The sequence below is a fragment of the Dendropsophus ebraccatus genome, chromosome 2 (genome assembly GCF_027789765.1).
Source record: "Dendropsophus ebraccatus isolate aDenEbr1 chromosome 2, aDenEbr1.pat, whole genome shotgun sequence".
In the NCBI taxonomy this organism is placed as follows: domain Eukaryota; kingdom Metazoa; phylum Chordata; class Amphibia; order Anura; family Hylidae; genus Dendropsophus; species Dendropsophus ebraccatus.
Genome location: NC_091455.1, coordinates 185,680,760 through 185,695,318, shown reverse-complemented (window position 1 = coordinate 185,695,318; position 14,559 = coordinate 185,680,760). Strand labels below are relative to the sequence as shown.

Sequence of the window (14,559 nt, the reverse complement as noted above, 5' to 3'; positions counted from 1 at the left end):
TCAAGTGATTGACAGGTTTGCTCCCAAAGATGTTCTGCAGCAGCTTCTATTAATGCTGGGCTCTAATAAAAGAACCCACCACTAATATCTGCAGCATTTTCTTTTATTTCTGGTTGAGTATTTCTTATTACACTGAGATGATTTCCTTGTGTACAGTCTACTCATGGTGTATACATCAGCACTATTGTAATCACATTACAGCGTATATATGTGTGTATGTCAGTGGCGTATCTGTATATATGTTAATGGTGCCTCTGTGTGTGTGTGTATATGTGCGTCATTGTCTGTGTTTGGCGGGGGGTGGGGGCGTACAGGATTTATGGGGCCCCATACAGTTTTTTGCTATGGGGCCCCATGAATCCTAGATACGCCCCTGCCAGCCACCCCCCTTCCCCATATACTCACTGGATCCTGGGAGGTCCTTCCTCCTCGGCGTCCAGGCTGCTTCTGAAGTGCGCATGCACTTCAGAACCAGCCAGCTCTGAAAATTTAAAGTGACAGAGACCAATTTGGTCACTGAACTATGAAAATATCACAGTAATCATAGTAATACAGTGAAAAAAATGTGTAAAAGTACATAAAGTGAAAAACATACAAAAAAAATAAAACACACTTTTTATTATAGTAATAATTGCAGTTTACTCCCAAATTACCCCTAACCCCCCCCCCCCCCAGATTACCCGTAACCACCGCAGGTTTCCCGTAACCGCCCCAGGTTGCCCGTTATCACACCAGATTACAAGTAACCACCGCACGTTGCTCGTAACCACCCCAGGATGCCCGTAATCACACCAGATTACACGTAACCACCGCACGTTGCCACTGACCACCGCACGTCGCCACTGACCACCGCACGTTGCCACTGACTACCGCACGTTGCCACTGACCACCTCATGTTACCTCTGATATCGCACGCTGCCTCTGACCACAGCACGTTGCCTCTGACCACCACAAGTCGCCCCTGACTACCGCACGTCGCCTCTGACCCCCGCACGTCGCCTCTGACCCCCGCACGTCGCCTCTGACCCACGCACGTCGCCTCTGACCCACGCACGTCGCCTCTGACCACCGCACGTCGCCACTGACCACCGCATGTCGCCTCTGACCACCGCACGTTGCCTCTAACCACCGCACACTGCCTCTAACCACCCCAAATTGCCAATGACCCCCTCCAGATTGCCTGTAACTTCGCTAGATTGCCGTAACCACGCCAGATTGACGTAACCACCCCAAATTACATATAAGCACTTCAGTTTGCCCGTAACCACCCAACGTTGGCTGTAACCACAGCAGGTTGCCTGTAACCAGCTCAGATTGTCTGTAACCACAGCAGGTTGCCCGTATCCACCCCACATTGCCCGTAACCACAGCAGGTTGCCTGTAACCACCCCAGATTGTCTGTAACCACAGCAGGTTGCCCGTATCCAGCCCACGTTGCCTGTATCCACCCCACGTTGCCCGTATCCACCCCACGTTGCCTGTAACCACAGCAGGTTGCCCGTGGCCACCCCAGATTGTCCATAACCACCCTAGGTTGTCGGTATCCACCCCAGGTTGCCCGTAACCACCTCCAGATTACCCGTAACCACCCCAGGTTGCCCGTAACCAGGCCCGGATTGGTAATCTGGCAGGCCGGGCAAATGCCCGCTGGGCTGCCTGATTACCAATCAGAGGGGCCGCTGGTCCCCCTGCACACTTACATCGGCCCCTGCAGTGGCTGAGAGAGCAGTGCTGCTGGCCTCTGCGCTGTTCCCTCAGCCTCTGCCGGATTGGTCAGGGCCGGCACATTCCCCCTCCCCCTCCCCCTCCCATGTGTAGTGGAGGTGCCGCACAAGCACTGTCAGCTTCAACCTACTCTTCAACCTGCCAGATGACGTCATTTCCTGCCGCAGAGGATCCGCTTCCTGGAGGAGAGAGGAGAAGCAGCTGCTGCCCCCTACAGCACAGAGTGGCTGCTGCTGACACAGAGGGGGCCCTTGCTGCTATTAAAGAGCACTGCTTGGTGAGGAGAAACCTGTCCTTCCCACCAAGCTACAGCCGGAGCCTGCCCTCTCCCCCTGCTGTGTAACCAGGCAACCAAGTCTCCTGAGCCCACACAGTGACGTCATCATCTCCTTCCTGCAGTCGGAGGGGCAGGGGAGCACCATGCTGACTGTGAGGAAGAGAGGGCCTGTCAGCAGCTGGGATTTATGGACAGTAAGTGATTGTTTCTTGTTGTTTGGTGTGTGTGTGTCCAAAGTGATGTGTGTGTGTGTATATAGTGTGTCTTAGTATGTAATGTGCCCTGTATGTGTATTGTGTGAGGAAAGGATTTCTGTATGTATGTATAGTGTGTGTGTGTATATATGATACATGTATGTACAGTATATATGTGTGTATATAGGATTCATGTATGTACAGTGTGTGTGTGTCTGTATGTATGTATATATGTATGCACAGTGTGTGTGTGTGTGTGTGTGTGTATATATATATATATATGTATATACATGCACAATGTGTCTGTCTGTATGTATGTATATATGTATGCACAGTGTGTGTGTATATATATATGTATACATGCACAATGTGTCTGTATATATGTATATATGTATGCACAGTGTGTGTGTATGTATGTATATATGTATACATGCACAATGTATCTGTATGTATGTATATATGTATGCACAGTGTGTGTGTGTATATATATATATATATATGCACAATGTGTCTGTATGTATGTATATATGTATGCACAGTGTGTGTGTGTGTGTATATATATATATATATATATATATATATATATATACATATACATGCACAATGTGTCTGTATGTATGTATATATGTATGTATGTATGCATGCACAGTGTGTGTGTATGTATGTATGCATGCATAATGGGGGAGATTTATCAAACATAGTGTACAGTGAAACTGGCTCAGTTGCCCCTAGCAACCAATCAGATTCCACCTTTCATTTTCCAAAGAGTCTGTGAGGAATGAAAGGTGGAATCTGATTGGTTGCTAGGGGCAACTGAGCCAGTTTCACTTTACACCATGTTTGATAAATCTCCCCCAGTGTGTCTGTATATATATATATATATATATATATATATATATATATATATATATATGCACGGTGTGTGTATGTCTGTCTGTATGTGTAAATGTATGCATGTATGCACAGTGTGTGTGTTAGAGATGTGCGGACTTTTGGTCCAATAGCAGTTCGCTCGATCGTGATGCCTGTGATCCCGGGTGCATAGTTGCGATCCTGGGAATATGCTGCCAGGATATTCCAGGAAATGGATCTGGAATTCCCTGGAATATCCTGGCCGCATATTCCAGGGAGCGCAACTATGCACCCGGGATCACAGGCATCACGATCGAGCGCAGATCCTGTCAGACCAAAAGTCCGACGCTCCGCGCATCTCTAGTGTGTGTGTGTGTGTGTGTGTGTATATATGATATATGTATGTAGGCACAATGTGTGTTCATGTATGTATGTATGTATGTATGTATGCACAGTGTGTTTGTGTGTGTATATATGATATATGTATGTATGCACAATGTGTGTGCATGTCTGTATGTATGTATTTATGTATGTATGCACAGTGTGTGTGTGTGTGTATATTTATATGTATGCATGCACAGTGTGTGTTGTGTGTTTATGATGTATGTATAGAATGCGTGATGTGTGGATGCAGGTGACCAGCACATCCTACAGCACTTACACCACTGCAATAATCTGTATTCAAATGTGACTAAATTATTCCATAGACAAAAGTCCAGCACTTTCTTCCAGTGAATTAATATTCACAACTTTATAGTAAATCCCTGATACAAGACGCCATCACCATCACATACTGCATTTGTTGGTAACAATGGTGTCTTGCATTATGGATCTCTTGTAAAGCTGTGAATTATAATAGACCAGTACGAGGTGTTGGACTTTTGTCAGGCTATGTTCACACACACTTTTTTAAGCCATACAGTAGCTGCTCAAAAAGTCCTAAATGGTCCTTTACAGTTTATTGCATTCAATTAAACTTGATATTAAAATGGCTGCCTATGCAGACATGTAGTGACTTTAAGGTGATAATTAGAGATGAGTGAGCCTGGCCGAGGTTTGGCTTCATACAAACCTGAACCATTGGCCCTTGAATCCCGCTGTCTTCCCGCTCCATAGAGATAGCACAAGTTGCATTTTTAAGCAGGAATACAGCCTAGATCATAGTCTGTATCTATGTTTTCCAGGCGGGACTTGTGCCATCTCCACCTGCCGCAAGGAACGAGAAGACAGCGGAATTCAAAGGCCGATGGCTCAGGTTTGTATGAAGCCAAACCTCGGCCAGGCTCACTCATCTCTAATTATAACCATTACTGTAAAATTAAAAGGATTATCCAGGATTAGAAAAACATCACCACCCCTGTCCTCAGGTTGTGTGTGGTATTACAATTCAGCTCCATTCACTTCCCTGGATCTAAGCTGCAGTACCGCACCCAAACTGAGGACAAATGTGGTGCTGTTTTTGGGAGAAAGCGGACATGTTTATCTAATTCTGGATAACCTCTCCTCAAGGAGCGTCATCAAATTACATAAGCGTCATCGGGAGGAGGGGGGGCAAATGGCATAAGCGTCATCAGGAGGAAGGGGGGCGAATGAGATAAACGTCATCAGGAGGAAGGGGGGCAAATGAAATAAGTGTAATCAGGAGCAGGGGGCAAATGAAATAAGTGTCATCAGGAGCAGGGGGGCAAATTAAATAAGTGTCATCAGGAGCAGGGGAGCAAATGAAATAAGCCTTCTTCCTGATGACGCTCTTTGCAAAATGAAATTAGTTGAAGGGCTATGCAGCTTTTAATATATCATTAAAAGCCTTGGCTATACTATACGGAGGCCCAGAGAGGTCCAATACAGTGGGGCCTATGCTTCATGCAGAGAGTGGTCCAATACTATGTGGGGATAGAGAGGAGGCCTGTAATCTATTGGAGCACAGAGAGGGTATATGGGGCACAGAAGGGGCCTTACTACTATAGGGGAAAATGTTTTATTACTATATGGAGACACAGCACAGAAGACTCCTATTACTATATGGGGTACAGAGGGGACCTAATACTATAATACTATATAGGGGTGCAGAAGGGCGGGACTACTATTTAGAGACACAGACTGGGCCTAACTGCTTATAAGGGGGTCAAAAGGGAGCAAGGTTACTGTGTGAAGAAATACACTTTGGGATGATGCTGGAGCACGGATCTTAAATTGTTTGTCTGGTAGATCTTGCAGAGAGGAGTCACGGCCGCAGAAGTCTTCATGATAGCCGAGCAAGAAAAAGAGAACAAATCCAGCAAAAACGTCACTTGCAATTCATGCAGAGAAGACACCTCCTGTAAGTCACTGGACGTAATTGCACTATAAGCACTTCTTTCATAATCATCCTTTTTATTACCAGCTCAAGTGTCACAGCGACATCCGCAGCATCGCCGTGTATGTAAATCAGTCAGAGCAGGAAGGCACGGGGGGAGGTACAGCTGTGGCTTGTCTCCGCCTCTGTGACACTTTAGCTGGTAATGAAAAGGATGATTATAAAAGTATATACTAGACTAAAGGTCCAGTCCCCGCATTTGTATTCTGGGATCTACACCTTTGTACCTGTATGGACCACACAGATACATTGTGGATTTGGTGCAGCTGAAATACATAAATATGCAACAACAAATCCACAGCAGATTATGTTGTTTTTTATGTGTTGATGGTAGGGTTCATATATTTAATGAAGTAGTGAGTAAGTAAGTGAGTAAGGAGCAGAATTTGCTACAGCATGTACACTGCTATCTATCATATATTGGGGAGGATATATTATGTGGGCTGCTGAGGTTTGAGTGCCAGGGCTGATTTTAAGTCCCAGTCCGGCCCTGCCCGTAACCACCCCGCATTTCCTGTAATCTAATTTTTTTTATTGTATTTTAGTAACTGTGCTATTCTAATAACCATTACTAGCTGCGGTTTTGCTCCAGCAAATTGGCACTCCTTCCCTTCTGAGCCCTTCTGTGTTCCCATACAGTGGTTAATGCCCACATATGGGGTACCGTTGTACTCAGGAGAACCTGCGTTACAGATTTTGGGGTGAAATTTATTTTCCTCTTCCTCGTAAAATTTAGAAATTTCAAACTAAACGAACATATTATTGGAAAAATTCGAGTTTTTCATTTTTACTTTTCTCTAATACTTGTGGGGTAAAAATGCTCACCGCACACCATGATGTATTCTTTGAGGGGTGCTATTTCCAAAATGGAGTGACTTATGGGGAGATTTTACTCCACTACAGGGGCACTGCAAACGCACCTGGCACTCAGAAACTTTTTCAGCAAGATCTGCACTGAAAATGCTAATTGGCGCTCCTTCCCTTCTAAGCTCCGCTGTGTGCCCATACATTGGTTTATGCCCACATATGCGGTACCATTGTATTCATAAGAACCTGCGTTACAGTTTTTTGGGTATGTTTTTTCTCCTGTTCCTCGTGAAATTGAGAAATTTCAAACTAAACTAACATATTATTGGAAAAATTCAGGTTTTTTATTTTAACTGTCTAATTTTGAATACTTTCCTGTAATACCTGTGGGGTCAAAATGCTCACCGCACACCAAGATGTATTCTTTGAGGGGTTTACTTTCGAAAATGGGGTGACTTATGGGGGGGGGGGGGGTTCTCTTTGCTGACACTACAGGGGCACTGCAAACGCACCTGGCGCTCAGAAACAGCAAAATCGGCATTAAAAAAGCTAATTGGCGCTCCCTTCCTTCTGAGCCCCGCTGTGTGCCCATACAGTGGTTTACACCCACATATTGGATACCGTTGTACTCAGGGGAACCTGTGTTAGTAATTTTGGGGTGTTTTTTTTCTTATGTTCTTTTTGAAAATGAGAAACTTTAATCTAAACGTATATATTATTGGAAAATTTAAATTTTCCATTTTTTTATGGCCTAATGGTGAACACTTTCCTTCAGCCCCTGTAGGGTTAAAATGCTCATTATACCCCTAGATTAATTCTTTAAGGTGTCTAGTTTCCAAAATGGGGTCATTTATGGGGGTTTCCAGTATAAAAGCCTCCTAAATCCTTTTAAAAAAAGAACTAGTCCCCCAAAAAAAAACAGTTTTAGAAATTTCATGAAAATTTGATAATTTGCTGATACTTTTTTAAGCCCCGTAACACCCTTAAAATGTGAAATATGTTTACCAAATTATGCCAGAATAAAGAAGACATATTGATAATGTGATTTAGTAACTAATTTATGTGCTATGACTTCCTTTTTGAAGAAGCAGAGAATTTCAAAGTTCATAAAATGCAAATTTTTCATGATATTTTGATGTTTTTCACAAAAAACACACAAAGTAGTGACAAAATTTTGCCACTAACATAAAGTGCCATATGTGACGAAAAAACAATCTCAGAATCGCTAGCATACGTTCAAGCATGAGCTAAAAGCTCATAAAGTGAGACAGGTCAGATTTTAAAAAATTTGCTTGGTCATTTAGGCCAAAACAGGCTTTAGAGGCAAGGGGTTAATATGCTTTAAAAAGAGAGGAAGCACTAAATCAGTCAATCAGTGGTTGACGTAGCAGATGGGACTTCCTAGAAAAATCACTTGTTTTCCCAATGTCTCTCCCTCCTTATTAAGAGTATATATTGATGCCTTTCTTCAGGGAGGTCCCCAGGAAGCTGACATGTAGGTTTGAAAGTGGCAGCCATTGACATTTGTTTAGTTAATTGTGCAGAGATTAGAAAATGACACCTCAATACACTAAGGCAAGGGTTACTGGACCAGTCAACTGTATAATGAATTGCTTATGTGAAAATTAAAGACGTCTGCCATTGGGAACACACACAATCCTTAAGCATCTATATCTTGACCTTTGACCCTAGATATCTCTCCCAGGCACATCTGCTTATAGTCTTACATTCATTTAACGCACATAAACCTCAACATTTACCTAATTTCTAAAGTTTTGTATTTTCCCTGTATTTTCCCCTACTAAGAAAAACAAAACCAATTGTAATAAACATAATATTGAATTTTATTTGTAAAACCTTGTATAGAAACATAAAAATTGCCCACTGTAACAAAAAAAAAAAATTATATATATATATATATATATATATATATATATATATATATATATATAAATAAATTTTCTTAACATATTATAATTCAGTGCTGGTGATAACACCAATGTTAGTGCACAATGTCATACCAACTTCCAGGGGAGTAAATCAGTAAAAAGTCACTACATTTTTGTTTCCTACCAGTCTGCCCTAGATACTCACCTTAAAAAAATGTTCTGAGTGGCTAAAGACAGGAACTTTCCAGAGCAGGAGAGGTTTTCTATGTGGATTTCCATAGAAAGCTTCTCCTTCTCTAGAGAGATCCTGTCTTGGCCAGAGATGTCAGCAGAGAGCACTGTGTCAGACTAAAAACAAAACAACATTTCCTGCAGGACATACAGCAGCTGATAAGTATGGGGACACTGGAGATTTTTTTAATAGAAGTAAATTACAAATCTATATAACCTTCTGACACCAGTTGATTTGAAAGAAAAATATTTTCGCTGGACAACTCCATCATGTTATACAGGGACGGGAATTTTTTGAGTTAATCCCCTCCATATGGTTCCCTATATATTTGTTTGTTCTTTTAGAACATAGGAAAAGGTGTTTTATTCTCCAGTGCAAACAGACAAAAAAGCTTTCACAAGCCTCTGAATTGCTGCAAGTCAGATGCCCCCTCTCTCCCCCTCCCATCCCTGTCTCTGCTTGATTGATAGTCAGCTGGAAGCTGAGCCCCAAGCAGGATTAGGGACTGCAGGTTTTTTTTTAAATTCAATTTAGACTTTTATTGGACCTTGTATGTATGACATACAAGGTCATAAAGAGAAAAAAAAAAGGCAGAGGGATATGCCCAGGGATCTACACAAAAGAACGGTATACATTATTCATTTTATCTTAAAGAAAAAGGTTACGTGAACAGCAGGGGGGGAAAAAAAACCAAGAGGAAACTAGTGTATAATGCACTATGAATTATTACTATGCTTGATATGGGAAAAAAAATTGCAAAAAGACAGATATAGTAATCTATAAAAGGGCAAAGCTGGAGGGTTTGGTTGAGTATATATATATATATATATATATATATATATATATATATATATATAAATATATATATATTGTGGGAGATTAGCTCTGTAGAGCCGGGCAGATAGCAGGATTGGCAGTCAGAGATAGTGACACAAACTTGTATAAAACAGAGATTCTCCTGTTTGTTTATTGAAACCAAAAGAAATTCAGCCTTACATACAGGCACAAAGTAAAATAAATCCTGCTTGTCTGAGCTCTAACTAACACAGCAAATCCTGGCTATACAGGTGACTTGCTACCAGTCACCCAACATAAAACAACATCAGTTGGTACAATACCAGTGTGGCTCAAAGTCCCAGCAGAAGCTTTAGCAGCCCTGACCGTCTCCACAGCCAGGAGAGACCTCCATGCACAGCCACAGCTCTATACACAGCCAGGAGAGACCTCCATGCACAGCCACAGCTCTATACACAGCCAGGAGAGACCTCCATGCACAGCCACAGCTCTATACACAGCCAGGAGAGACCTCCATGCACAACCACAGCTCTATACACAGCCAGGAGAGACCTCCATGCACAGCCACAGCTCTATACACAGCCAGGAGAGACCTCCATGCACAGCCACAGCTCTATACACAGCCAGGAGAGACCTCCATGCACAACCACAGCTCTATACACAGCCAGGAGAGACCTCCATGTGCAGCCACAGCTCTATACACTCTGTGCATCCTCTTATGAGACCTGTGATCAGTGGCCTCCAGCACCTGGGCTGACTTGGCCAGATAGAAAAACCTGGACTGGCCAGAAAGGGAATGACAGGCCCCACTACCAACCTGCCTGTCATTTCATAAAAATCCAGGCCCTTTTTCAGCAACTAAAAACAGTCCCATAGCAAGTAGTTTGCTATGGGTTTTACCTTTCCTGGATTCGTCCATATCTCACCCAGCTTTCTCTGGATGAGGTACAGACTTTCTGGAACCTAGTGTTCACATATGACAGGTACCTCGGGGAGATATAGCGATTCCCAACCACAATCCCTGTCACTGTCTCACAATATATATATATATATATATATAGAGAGAGAGAGAGAGAGAGAGAGAGAGAGAGAGACTAAATAGTTATCTAAGAGATCCGCTAAAAATTGTAACCATTAGAACGATACTTAAAGGTGGAGAACGAAACTTGGCTGGATGCTGTGGAGGGGTAGAGCCTGAAGTAGTCTTAAAGGAACAGTTAATAGTGAAGTGATTTATTAAGTGAGAATGCACAGCTAGAGATTTTTGTCATATAGTATGCCGTTTGTACTTTTTGCCATGGCTTTTTTCCCTCCGTCAACAGCGTTTCATGGGGGGCTTGTTTTTCTTTTTTGCTACATCATTTGTACTTTTTAATGGCATCCTTTATGTTATCATAAAACAAAGCTATAAGAGAAACAGATCGCTGATCCCAGGGAGACCAGCCAAAGATAACACTGCCGGCTGCTGGTCAAAGCGCTCAATGCAGTGAAATCCTAGGTGCATTGCTCCCTCGGAAAGATGAATATGCAAAAGAAATGCCTGTGGAGCCTCATTTAAGAGTCTAAAAACACATGACCAGCCAGATATCCCTTCGGGAAGGACCTAGCCAAGGGGTGACTCCTGTTGGGAAACCACCAAAACCACCATATTAGGTGGCTCTAAAGGGTCAATGTAATGACAAGGGAAAAACCAAGGCCAGGTATCCACAGACAAAACTAAAATAAAATAAATAAATACAATGAGGTAAAACAAGTTAACTGTATTCTGTATTCAGTTTGACTTCAAAGATATCCACTTTATATAGTTTTTTATGTTTTACTACTCTAAATAAATTTTAAAAATGCTTTGCGTCACCATCTCTGACCCTCATAATTTTTTATTTTTTATTTCTATAGCTGTTTTTTGTACAGTGAGCTGTGGTTACCATTTTAGGGCTATGTTCACACACACATTAAAAAGAGAAAAGGCGTCTGCCTTTTCTATTTAAAAAGACGTCTGTTATTCCAGCAATGTAATTGACCTCAAGGTCAATGGGATGATGGACGTCCAATGCCCACAGTGTATAAAATGACGGACATTGTCTTTTTTCACCGTCTTCACATTCAAAGACACACCCAATCACATCAGTTAATGAAAACAAGTGTTGGGCCAGATCAGTGCTAATATATACAAGTATTGCCTCTCTGGGTATGATTCTCTGTGTCAGAGCCCCCAGTGTCACATAACCTTCCCTGTGCGCCAACATCATTATTGGGCTCCTCCGTGAAGCTGGGGACTCCCAGAGAGGTGTGTTTACTGACGAATGTTTGGGCAATTGGTGACTACTTGTTGCTGGAGGACCAGGGGGTCTCGATGGGGCCCCCCTGTGGCTCCAAGTATAGCTAACATCTTCATGGCAGCCTTTGAAGATCGATATCTCAGTGGCCATGAATTTAGCCCATTGGTACATACCTGGCTGAGATTTGTCGATGATGTGCTCCTCCTATGGAGGGGCACGGAGGCACAGCTCAACCAGTTCGTTTCCTACCTGAACCAGGCGCACAAGCTAATAGAGTTCACTATAGAAGCTCATAAAGAAACAATACAATATTTGGACATCGAGCTGACGTTAAATAATGGGCAGATAGATACTAAATTGTATACAAAACCGAGTGATCGCAACTATTTGTTGCTACGATCCTCACATCATGCGCCTTCCACGTTTAAAGGCATTCCGAAGGGCCAGTTCATGCGAGCTCGGCGCATTTGTAAAGAAGAAGATACTTATGAGAAACAAAGTAAGATTATGATAGAGAAATTCTGTGAAAGGGGATACAGGAGACAAGAAGTAGAAAAAGTAGCGGAAGATGTGAAAAAGATTCCTAGACAAGAATTATTGAAACAAAAGGTGAGAAATGAAAAAGAGAATAAAATCATGTTTATATCTAAGCATGAAAAACATGATCAAGCATGATCAAGAGATGCATACTTAGATATTGGCCAATGTTGACACGCGACACTAAGTTTGGTAGCCTCTTCAAAGAAGGTCCAATGTTTACTTATAAAAAAGGTAAAACCATTGGCAAGGAGGTTGTGAGGTCTGACGTGGGGACAGGAAGAACAAAACAAATGAAACTTAGATCATATCGTAAAGGAACCTTCCAGTGTCTCTCTTGTCGGAACTGTAACAACATTGTCAAGGGAGATTCAGTTGTACATCCTCTGAGTGGTAAAAAGATACCTATCAGGGGAATGTATACATGTAGAAGTACTAATGTGGTATATATGTTAAAATGTCCATGTGGACTGATTTACGTCGGCCAAACAACTAGAGAAGTCAGAGTGAGACTCAATGAACATCGCTCTACGATTCGGCTATTTGCCCAAAAAACTGTAAAAGAGAAAGAGGAAGAGAGAGGGAAGACGTTTGGTGAGACCTCTGTTGCGAGACATTTCAAAGAAAATGGCCATAAAGTATATGACTTGAGATGGCAAGTACTAGAACAGATATTTGCGAATAGTGAAAGTGAAACAAAACGTAGGTTGTTCCAAAAGGAAACATATTGGATCCATTGTTTAGAATCGCTTAATCCTAAAGGCCTCAATGAAGTATGCAACTTTTCTGTATTTTTGTAAATGTAGTCAGTATATTTTTCCATCGTATACAGTAGTGATATGTAACCTACACAATATATGAATAAGTATACCTATGGTAACAGTAAAGTTATATGTTAGGATGGTTACCTGTAAAGATGTTTGTACCTAATTGTATGATTATGTTTCCGTAGTGAGACGTTGCTATGACTACTGAGTAGTATAAAATAGTGGCGGGTGCACATGTCTACATACGCTTGAGAAAGGGTTAATCCCGAAACGTTGCGTGTTCCATCACTTCCGGTCACCTGGAGGGTGAGAGCCTCTATGGACTTGAGGATATGAAGATCGCCGCAGCCGCGGCGTGAAGACCAGCCTCGCGTCTACAGCACTGTGGTGAAGTTAACTATTACCTAAGATGTATTGTTATGTACTATGAATTTTCAAAAATAAGAAAAAAACTTTTGCATTTTTATTTTTATTGCATTAAGTATTCGTGTCTGTCCTGCTTCATCCATGAAGGTTTGTGACTACTGGGACTAGCGACCCAGAATAGGACGGTGTTCACACAGTGCATGATATGGCACAGGATTGTTTATGCTAAAGCTGGAGGACCCCCCACATGACTCGGTAATTTACATACAGGGCTGGAGGTTTATAAAATTGAAGTGTATGTGTAACGTGGTAACAGAGTATTTATATATCTAGGCACACCGTACTGGCTATTTTATGCAATGTTACAAACTGCTGGCCCGATTTTGTGGTGATTGTTTCCTTTTAACCACTTGTATGAGCAGCAACGTAAAAAAAAAATAATTTCCAGAACACCCCTTTAGTTAGCCAATCGGTCAGGATCTCAGGCTGCAACCGATCAAGGAGAAGTTGTGCTGAGTGCTTTTCTCTGCCTGTTCTGTGTCTATGTGACGAGACGCGCCCCATAAACTTTCAATATGCTACCATCTTATCACGTGACACAGAGCCGGGAGAGGAATATTCTGAACTTGACTTCTCCCTGCTTATTTCCAGATCAGTCGCAGTCTGAACACTCAGTCCCCAACTAATGAAAATTTTGCCATTGATGGGTGGGCAGACGGAGTGCAGCAAGATGGGGGAGGAGGTGTGGGTAGAAGGCCTAAATCATGGCAAAGAGCTACAATTAATAAATCCGTCAGGATGGCATGGGGAAAGGGCTTTATTGAGTAATTCCCTCTTAATGATACCTTTCATATATTCATTTGTCATGAAGGATCCTTCCCAGGTTTTAGGACAGTACCAGTACTAAGTGTTAACTCTTGTGGATGTTTTCCTGCTTGTAAAGGTTGATTGAAGCCTTCAGCGTAGGTAAAACTGGGATGATTACGGGAGTAATTGCTTGGTTACCTCCTGCAGTGAAATAGGGGATGGCAGGCATTGCCATTTTGCTGGAGACACTCTCCACAGGTACACAGTCTAGAATTATATTGATTTTCTCTGTTGAAGTCTGGTGCGGAAAAAAGTCCTTCACATAGGTTATAAAGGGAAATCTACTATGTTCTAAATTGTTCTACTATAAGATGTGAACTGATTTTTAGCCTCAATTATCTAAAAGGAAGGCTATGCCTGTGTTGGGGGAGGATTGTTTTATTCTTTTTTGCTAAGAAGGCGCCAGCTTTGTTATTGTTTGCAAAGAATTGAGGTTGTAGGCGTTAAATTTGAATTCATTCTGGATAGCTTAAAGGGCCTGTGATTGTACTCTTAAAGCACATAATTCTGAACTATCGGCCACAGAAGGTGCTGTACACAAATTTATTTTGTGTTCTTAAGTGTTTAGTAGAAGAAAGTAGGGGTTTTTTTTGTTTGTTTTTTTACTTAACAACAG

The 14,559-nt window shown here is 42.1% G+C and overlaps 1 long non-coding RNA gene across 1 annotated transcript; it reads left to right on the top strand.

The window, feature by feature from the left end:
* Positions 1–1,880: 1,880 nt before the first annotated feature.
* On the top strand, positions 1,881–12,999 carry LOC138784808 (uncharacterized). Its single transcript, XR_011361950.1, has 3 exons — positions 1,881–2,196; positions 5,257–5,368; positions 12,896–12,999. It is a non-coding gene; the product is annotated as an uncharacterized lncRNA (long non-coding RNA).
* Positions 13,000–14,559: the final 1,560 nt, after the last annotated feature.